This window comes from Gopherus evgoodei, chromosome 6 (genome assembly GCF_007399415.2).
Source record: "Gopherus evgoodei ecotype Sinaloan lineage chromosome 6, rGopEvg1_v1.p, whole genome shotgun sequence".
NCBI lineage: Eukaryota > Metazoa > Chordata > Testudines > Testudinidae > Gopherus > Gopherus evgoodei.
Window position 1 is genome coordinate 73,423,788 of NC_044327.1, and position 10,557 is coordinate 73,434,344.

Consider the following 10,557-nt stretch of genomic DNA (forward strand, 5'->3'; position numbering starts at 1 on the left):
TAGCTGAGACTGCTCCCCGCATTACTCCACAGCATTAATGAATAAGGCTTCAATCCTGCAAACACTAACATACATGCTAAACTTTACTATTGTGAGGAGGGCCATTTCAATCAACAGTGCCACTCACGTAGCAAATTTAAGCATACGGTTTACAGGGATGGGGCCCAGTACTGTACTTAGCAGGAACTTTTGTAAGTGGAAAGACACCTTCCGAAGAATACTCGTGCCAAGTATAACCATTATTATATTATCTTTTCTCTTTCTTTATGCTGAGCATTGTAGTCAGCAGATTAAACTAGAGTATTTCTACTCTGTGTGTGTGTGTGTGTGTATGGGGGGGGCGTTCATCTTTTGAAAATAACCAATCTGTTTTCTACTTTAGTCACTGAAGATACCTTTGTTCCTGATGAACTCCCACATGCTATTACAGGGGATGGTGGCAAACAAGCTCTAATAAATGTATCCTTCCTGTGGCATAAATCTAACTTGATTAGGTTATTACCATGGCAGGCCTGATAATTTAATTTCTTTTAGGGTTGTGCAAAACTCACAATCATAAATACAGATGTTTAAATTGGGGTCATGAGTATCCAAAGGTTGCGACCTCATCAATGGAACCACCTGAGCCCAGCATTTCCCCCTTCCTTCAACCCCTACAGGCAATCGATTCAAAATGCTTCTCAGCAAACCACCCTACTGTAATTTTATCAGCATCACTGTCATCCAGAGAGATACTGACAAATGGCCTCAGTGGCACTAATTCATCCTCTTCCTCTAGAGATGGCAACTTGGCATGAATCCTGGTGGCAGGTGGGCTTAAAGCCCAGGTTGCAGGGTTCCTCTGTGCCAACCAAATTAGCCTCAGCTGGGGCAGAAAAGAAGTTATGCTATCATATCTCCCTAGAGAGGCTTTCTGCCTGGCTAATTTAAACTGCTTTTATTAGGACAAGCCTAAAGAAAGCTGAGTTTCTAAACGTTTGGCTCAATAATAGTGTATATTAATGAAAAGACCACTGTATGAATGGAACAGGCCATATGTTGAGAAAGTCCAAGGCAAAAATTTGTCCAACTGCCAATCTTTTGCTTTATAATCCCATCACTAGCAGGCTTGGTGCTTCCATCTTCCTCCCTTTGTTTGGCAAGATGATTATTTACATAACATGAATAATGTGGTAGGCATTTTAGCTGTGTAGAAAGACATTGTCTGTGTTCTGATTTGCTTACTATCTATCTATGTAGACAATATGCAGATACAAGGAAGTGACAAAAAGCTGTCTCAATGAACAGTGAAGTGTGGCACATTTCTTGTGGATTTCTTGTTGTTGGCTTAAATTACGTTTTAAATTGTGGGAAGGGGCGGGTAGAAGGGGATTGTGACTGCTTTCCTGAGTTGAGGAGTAGATAGTCACATCAGCTTCCAGAAGTTCCCTGAAATGATTTCTCAGGGTAAGAAAGATTAGCATTTTGAATCTCTCTAAATGAAAATCCCATTCTTGGTGTTTTGACAAGAAGTACTTGTAAATGAGATGGGAGGAGGACAGGGAAAATATCCTATTTAGAGTTAATAACTCAGGGATTGATTTTTGCATGAACCTTCTCCTGGGGATACTTCAGCCAGTACCCCTGCTTAGGTATCACCATGCCATGGCTGCTGAAACTGTTTCTCTTTCACTCACACAACCTGTTTCCATGTGCTCTGGCTCTCTTTTGTGTGAGTGCTAAGCTGACAGTCCTCTTCAGTGGCCTGCATCTGGCCCTCCTGAGGGGTTTGACAGGTATCAGCTCAGAGCACACACACAGGACCCAAGTACTGGGCCCTGTTGGTGAGATGCTTTTTCTCCCATCTACTTTGAGAATACCTCTTCAGAGCCCCGGAGCTTCAGCCTGAGGTTGGGTTCAAAGCTGCTCATTAGCTGTGGAGTAGTATCAGGACTTGGACAGCTTGTGAATGCCAATCACCAGAAATTTAGTTACCTGACTGCCTTAGGGGCAACCGAATGGCAGTTTTGAAAATATCAGTGGTGCCTAAATGATGGATTTAGGCACCTAAAGGGGGAGAGTGGCACCTAAATACCTTTGAGGGTTTGGACCCCGCATTCTTTTGAAAACTTTACCCTGAATCTAAAAATCAAGCAGCCACTCTATCCACTTTACATACTGATCCTTAACATTGAATTACTGAGAACTTGGCTGGAGGCTAAATGACTCAAAAGGAAACCTAAAGTATTATCCAGGTAGGTTGCAGTGGCATATGTCAGTTTTGCTAAATAGACAAGACAGACGTTGGGTTGGAGTGGAAAAAGGCAAGCAGTGGTGACGAGACTCACCCAAGGTCACAGCGGGTCAGGAGCATTGCTGAGAATACAGTCCAAGTCTCCTGAGTCCTTCTCTAGCTCTCTGTCCTCTGGACCATAACATGAACATTGTTATACCATGTTATGAATTCTCCTCTTGCTTGCTATAATTTTACCCACTGGTTCCCTTGCAAAACAAGTTGCTTGAGTAAGAAAACAAAGAGCTGTCACACAGCATGGGAATTTTTAAGTTACTGAATAAATCTGTTCAGCACTGCCAGCCCAACAGAGTTCTTCCAGCATTAAGAGGGTCAATAGCAGCACAGCGGAACAAAGGTCCATTCAGTTCCTGTTTTATAATTGTAAAATTAGATATTTTACCATATAACCTAAGCCCAGATGTAGAAAGTGTCTTCACTTTTTAAAGCGCTCTATTCCCTAAGCGAAATAGGAACACCAATAGTGTCAAGCTTCTCTAAGTGGATCGAAATTAAATGATAAAGCCACGGTGAAAACCAAATGTTGAGCCACAATCCATGATGGCTGTTTCATGCTCTTTTAACAGTTTCACCTTGTATCTCTGAATACTCAAGTTTTGTAGTAGGAATCTGTGATGTGATTGGACTCACCACTCTGGTGCCTCCTGCTGGCTGTCATGGGAATTAGGTCTGCTCACCAGGGCACCCTCCTCTGATGGTGCCTCGCTGCCATCACTTTCATTCCAGGACCCACACCACTCCCAGGACTGTGGCATCCTCTTTAGTGACACTGCTGTCCAGCTGTGCCATACTCTGTGTTCTCCCCTTTTGGGGGACCTGCAATCTCCATCCAGCCACTAACTTAGTGGCAATTACAGTCCTTTGTCCTGCGGCCACTTCCCATGTTGCTCCAACCACCTTTCTGCCCTTACCTCAGGGTCTCAGCCTGCGGGCCATAGCAGCCAGCCAGGAGCTCCCTCTAGCTCCCCTAGTCCCTACTTGCAGCACTGCTCTGTCCCAGGTGCTGGCACTTCTTCCTCCTTCTAGGAACTTAGTCTTCTCCAGTCAGCTAGTGACCTCTGCTCTCTGCAGACCTTCTTATATGAATCTGCCAGGCCATGATTGGCTACTCCTCTCAGACCGTTTCTAACTGGCTGCCTCCCTCCAGCTGCTTTTAACCCCTTTTCTGCCAGTGAGGGGAAGCTGCCCCATCACAGAATCTTTTGATGATTTAAAATAACTCTGTAAAGAGGGGTATCCATGATGGACACAATAAAGCTGATTGAGATTAAAATATTCAGTACTGTGTGCTTCCTGAAAGAATTCGACTAGCCCAACGTGTGTGGGTGTGTAATTACCAGTCGCCTAAGGCCTGGTGAACAACTTTAGTGTCCTGATATAGATATTTACTGATCTCTTTAAATACACACACATGCAGGTGGACTGAATTTCAAGAAGAGGTAACCCTTGCAGTGTTTTATATGCATAGGAGCTTCTAGAAGACCACCACTTCCTATGCATGGTACATGCAACCCACAATTTGATTGTCCAGTGTCTTGGTCTTTTTATATATGATCTAAGTACTTAGTACAGTATCTGAAATTGGACCAACTTCTTTTGGTGAGGAAGAGAAACTTTTAGGCTTACAGAATGCTCTTTAGGTTGAGGAAACATACTCAGGGCAGGTCTATACTACAAACCTATATTGGTATAACTTTGTCACTCAGGGCCATGAAAACTCCACACCCTTCTAGTCACAGCAGGGAAAAGAACAGAGTAGAATAGAAGCATATAGAGGGATATTGTTAGTAAGTTATAGATTGTTGTAATAAGCCATAAATCCAGTCTCTTTATTCAGTCCATGATTTTTAGTATCTAGCAAAATTATGAATTTAAGCTCCCCGGCTCATCTTTTGAAGGTGTTGTGTAAATTTTCCTTTTTACAATGAGGACTGAGAGGTCAGATATGGTGGGATTGATTTGTGAAGAGTGTTTACTCAGGCCAAAGTGGGGGGCCTGGAGTGGTTGCCCCAATTTGCTGTATCCAAGGGATGGCTCTGGCTGTCACCAGTAGAAGGTTGTCGAGCTATTGGGCCCAGGTGCTGGGTGTGGTGGGGAGGAGCCCAGACTGATTCTTTCCCCCCATCCCAACCAGCTTCCTGGTAATTTAGGAGAGCTGCTGCCAGTGTGGTAGCTTCCAGTGCTTGGGAACAGCCATATTCTGTACCATAGGTGCTGATTTATGGGTGCTCTGGGGCTCAAGCCACTGTGTGGTGGCTGGGAGAGGGTGCAGAGCAGTGGGCAGGCGAGGACTCGGAGCCGGGGGGTGTGTGGGAAGAGGCAGAGCAAGGGTGGGGCCTCAAGGGAAAGGGAAGAGCCTCAGGGTTGAGAGGGGGTGGAGCACCTCTGGAGAAAAATAAAACTCCGCACCTATGCTCTCTACCAGCACCTCTCTGAATCTGCCCGTTTGTTCTATAGCCTCTCTTTTTTTTTTTTTTTTTTTAAATTAAAGGTCTAGGTGATATGGTTATGAAGAAAACTTCAAAAATGTGACCAAAATGATCTAATCTAGTGGTGTCAATGTGAATCTGCAATGAGCCTGGAACAATAGCACTGCAAGGTATGAACTGTCCAGTTCATCTCAGTGAGACAATGAGGACTAATGATGATGATTTAGATGGCAGCATTGTTAACTAGAGCTTTTCTCATGTAAGAAGGGCAAGAGGGAGTCGGCTGGTCACAGATCAGCACAATGTACTGTAGTGACAGCTCATCTGGTGCCACCACAGGGTGGTGGTTGGGAGATACTGCCACATTCCTCCCCCCCCTCCCCCCCACAATGAAGCCAAGCCCAGGGATCTCAGCTGATCCCATGGGTATTTGCAAAATGCACGGAGCTCATCAAGCTGTACAGTCTAAGGTGAGTGGGCTCATTTGTGGTTTTGGCACATATGGGCAGACCTTATTTTGGGGACAGAACTTGAAAGAGTATCAACCCCCTCCCCAGACTCCTGGTGTTCCCAAAGGGGGAAGGGGCTGGGCTGCTCGCTCCATGAGCTGGTCCTGGGGAATGTAGCCTGGTTCTCTCCCTTCTTCCATTGCTGCAGGTGCCTGGCATTCCCAGTACAGTATGTGCTGAAGTCTGGGCCTGGCTCTTGGAGAATACTCATGCTGAGTTGTGATTTTGGCATGCCGCCATGCTTTCCTGAGGACTACAAGCAAAGGGCAGTTTTCAAAAGTTTGTTCCCCAAAACCAGAACGGTACTTAATGAGACAAAGACGAGGCACTTTGCTAGTCCAAAGGCTTTTTCCCTATTGAATTTTCAAAGGCCTGTTGGAAAAAGTGGAGATAAGCACTTTTTTAAAAGGGTCACATATAATGGAAGATGTGAGACAGTCTAAAGTATGAGGAAAACTGGTAGGGACCCCTCAAAATATATACAAAAGCATGGGGCCTCCTCCTCCACAAAGGGAGCTAGGTCCCTAAAACTGGGTTTTAGGTATCCAAGCCCCAGGTTTTTGATACCACTGTGATCCACACAACCCCTGTGACTGTTGCTTAATCCTATAGGTGCCTAAATTCACTTGGCACCTAAAGTTTTATTGTAAAAGTCTCCTAGATGCTTATGTCTGTCTCTGAGCATGTGTACTGCTTCCTCCCTTTGTATGAGTAGCTCATGCTTAAAATGTAGGACAATCCACAAACAGGGAAGCTAGGAGTTCCTCTGCCTATCTTGCCTGCAGCACTAGATTTGGTAGGTGGGGGTGAGAGCACTCCTCCTGGCTCAGGCCCCATTAAAAAAACCAAGCTCAGGAAGTGATGCCACCTCTTTTATATCTTTCAGCCTAGAAACATAGGAGACCCATCTTCAATTCCCTCCTCTGTCTGAGGGGGGCAAAAGGAGTTGAAGGGGGGCACTTGGCTGCCTAACCACAGGACTATGGGATAGTGTGCTCTGGGGCTCCCTCACTCTTTCCTGTTTCTCATTGGATAAATACTGATTTTTAAATGATTATTTAAGTATGAGACTCTACAGGCTGGGAGGTAGGGCCCAGTTCTCTTGCAGATGAGGGACTTGAACCTGGGTCTCCCACATCCTGGGTGAGTGTTCTTACCCATGGATTAAAAGCTATAAGGGAGGTAGTACCACCTCTTCTGGCATTTTTTGCAGAAATGGCTTAGATGCCTAAACCACTTGACTCCAGCAGACAGTTTCTGGATGTGGCTTGCAGGGATTCCATTCCTAAGCCTCCTGTCTCTCTCCGTGCATTGTACAGGGAGCCTAGGTACCTTTGTGGAGCCCAGTGTTATTCCACTGATTTTTCTCAGTGTCTAATAGTTAGGCGTTTCAATGCCTATGTCTTTTTGTGCTTCCAGGCCACAAATTAACATGGTGCCTTACAAACCTAGGGCTAATCTCCACTAGAGGAGCAACATAAGTGCACTGATGCAGCTACGTTGCTGTAGCATGGCTGGTGAAGACACTCAGACATGCAGACAGGTGAGAGCTCTCCTTCAGCATAATTACTTCACCTCCATGGGAGAGTGTCTTCTGAGGACATAGCACAGTTCGCACCCAGGCACAGGTTGGTGCAACTTGGGGCAGGGGGCGGGAGAGGGGTTGGCTTTTTCACATCCTGAGCAATGTAACTTATATCAACGTAAGTGCTAATGGAGACCTGCCCCTAGGCACTAAGCCTATGCTGAGAACTGGCTAAGCTAGTCCCTGAACTCAGGCAGCTCTCAGTGCAAACCTAGAAACTCTGGGTATTGGCTTCTCCTAACAGTTTATAATCTAAATCTGATGCAAGAAGTTGTATGAATTACATTAGAAAGAAGGGAGCAGGGATGGGTACATCATCTTGGTTTGGAGGGCTGGGTATTTGCTTCAAGGGCAGCATGATGAGTGACACAACAGTGAGGCACATTAGACAAAGCTAATTGTAAAGTGCTGCAATATTTAGGTTTAATACTATGTTGCAACTTATGCCTATCTCCTCCATCCCTGTCAGTCTCACTTCCCATACAACCAACATTACTGTCCTATCTCACTTATTTTCAACCCAGTGGTTTGAGCATGGGCCTGCTAAATCCAGCATTGAGAGTTGAATCATTGAGTGGGCCATTTAGGGAACTGGGGTAAGAAAAAAAAAATCTGTCTGGGGATTGGTCCTGCTTTGAGCATGGGGGTTGGACTAGATGACCTCCTGAGGTCCCTTCCAACCCTGATATTCTATGATTCTTGCCCCACTATCCAGTTTGTCTTGCTCCCACAGGCCTCGGCTTGGGCCAAGGGCTTTATCCTGAATGTACGTGAAAGCACACAGTATCCTCCCATTTCTTCTGGTTTCTTCAAATCTATCTGGGAAAGGAGGCCCTAATGCACAAACATTCCCAAGCCCCTGCCTCTTCTCTTCCACTGAGAAACCTCCAGGGTATTAAGGTACAGACCACCCTGCCCCCATACAATGTAAAGTGAAACCCCATTATCACCTACAATCCAGGGCTTATGCCTTGTGTACCAGTTCATTCTGCAAAGCTAGTGCTGTTCAGAGGCAGTTCTTGATCCATACTGAAAAATCCCATACAAAAATCTAGAAATATATCAATGTGAGAGCAGGTATCGTTCCTTTTGAGTGAGTTCTTTACATAGTGTGTACACACAAATTGTCATAACAGTAGCATCAGTGATTATAAACAATCCCTGCAACTAACACTTAAAATTGAATATACTGAAGGGGGTTTTTTTATACCTGGTTAATAGCTCTGCATATTCAAAAGCTGTAATCCTCCTTACCTGGTCCCTAGTGATTTTCTAATTAACAGCATTTAGTCTCCAAGTAATTTACAAATTAGTTGAATTGGATCAGATGTGATTAGTTTCTGCCAGTATTACAATAAATGTCTGCATAATTTTAGCTGATTGTGTGTCTGATACTAACACAAATTATCCTTATTTTTGAGGTGGAGGGAACCTAGCAGCACATTAAGAAAACGAATCAAAACACTGAATAGCTAAAATTAAGTCATCAACATGCATCTCTGAGCATTACATAGATTAGTTACAGTGTTTGTTGTAGACATCTTAGTCCCAAGATGAAAGAGACAAGGTCACTGAGGTAATATCTTCAACTTTGAAAGAAGATTTCAGGCTACTCAGAGCTCTTCAAGAGCTTGTCTCTCTCATCAACAGAAGTTGGTCCAATGTAACAGTGGTTCTCAACCTTTCCGGACTACTGTACCCCTTTCAGGAATCAGATTTGTTTTGCATACCCCAACTTTCATCTCACTTAACCTACATGTCTGATTTTGTCAGCATAATACAAAAAAGTGTCATGGCACACTGTTATAGAGAATGAGACAGTAAGCAATTCTTCAGTATGAAATTTTAGTTTTACAACAGGCTCCATAAAAAGCCCTAGTGGAGTCAGTACAAACTAGGCAAATATCTAGATGAGTTGATGTACACCCCAGGTTGAGGACTACTGCAATAGAAGATATTGCCTCACTCAACTTGTCTTATTACATAGATGACATTTTTTAATAGCCGGAAGTCTGGTGAGAGGGAAGGAAGTGCTATTTCTGAGTTGAGACATGAATACCTACCAAAACCATCCCAATGCAGGCAGGCAGTTACAAAATATATTTATGAAGACAAATGAGTATCTCTGGATCACAAGATTGCAAACTGGTGAGTATCCAGGAGCTATGGCAAAAGATTTCTATAAGCCTGTCTGCTGATGGAACACCCACTGTTGCAAATCTCAGTGATTAGTCTGGTAGTTTGAAAGTGGCTTGTTTTTTTAATTCATGAGGAAGGTTACACCACTTCCAGAAGCCATGGAAAAATATGCAATATACAAAACATATGCCAGTTTAAATAACTTGGGCTCTATTTACCAACAAGATTGTTGCTCTCTTGTACAATGAGAAACTTTTTAGCTTGAGCACCTTAGTTCACCCACAGGGGCCACAGCCAGTGTGTTTTCAGGGACATGGTCATGTTCTTGGAACTTACTTTCTCTCTTGCTCCACAAGAACTAATCTGTTGAGAGTCTACACAATGCAAGGTTTAATTTATCTTACCAAGCTTTTTGGGAAGTGGGACAGGGAAGATATTCATATTACAGAAGCACTCAAAGGCCTCCACTCAGGCCTGGTCCACACTACAGCGTTAAATCGATTTAACGCTGTACCCGTCCACACTACAAGGCACTTTAAATCGATTTTAAGGGCTCTTAAAATCGATTTCTGTACTCCTCCCCAACGAGAGGAGTAACCCTAAAATCGATATTACTATATCGAGTTAGGGTTAGTGTGGACGGAAATTGAAGTTATTGGTCTCATTCTTTTACTGAGCTACCCAGAGTGCACCGCTCCGGAAATCGATGGTAGCCTAGGACCATGGACGCACACCACCGAATTAATGTGCCCTAGTGTGGATGCATAAAATCGATTTTATAAAACCGGTTTTAATTTCGATTTTATTTTGTAGTGTAGACGTGGCCTCAGAAACTATTGCATCAGGTGCTGAATGTACAGTTAAGGCACTGCAAATACTAAATCTTGGGTTCTCTGCCTATGGAAAGTCACTCCGTGCCTCCGTTTTTCTATTTATAAAAATGGAGATGTTTCTCTCACAATGTTACGAAGATAAATCAGCATAGGTTTGGGAAAGCTCGTGGTGAAAAGTGCTGCAAAAAAGCCCATGCTTAACTTTTAATCCTATGAATAAACAATAGCATCCAAGACACCAAACATTTTGAAAAATCCAAGTAAGTGCAAAGGAAAAACAGTGTCTTTCAGTTTAATTAAGCTTTGGTACAAGTTAAACTGCTGACATCTTATGTATGACCTTCTACAAATCTAGTAGTGGTAAGTCATGCACATTTGCAACTATACTCTAGTGCTGCCCCCGTCATCCTGCTGTACACAGTAGTGGCACATGTACATTTAAAGTCTCCAGCTATAGCTCTTCTAAATGGGGCATCTGCCACTTATTAGATGTTACTACTCACTAGGGCTGAAAAGTACCAGAAGACAGATATTCACTTTTTTTAATGCTTCAAATATAAACAAGCTTGGTGCAACATAGTATTAGCTTTGTAGCTAATATATTATGTTTCCATGACTGTTTAGTAAATCATTTTCACAGAATACCTTGAACTTATGTAAAATCCAGAGTTGGACATTTTGTAAATGTAAACATCCATATACAGTTAGTGGTGGATTTTCTACATCTTTCAAAGGTTCTCCTGATTTGGTAGACACTGCATAGCTGCAC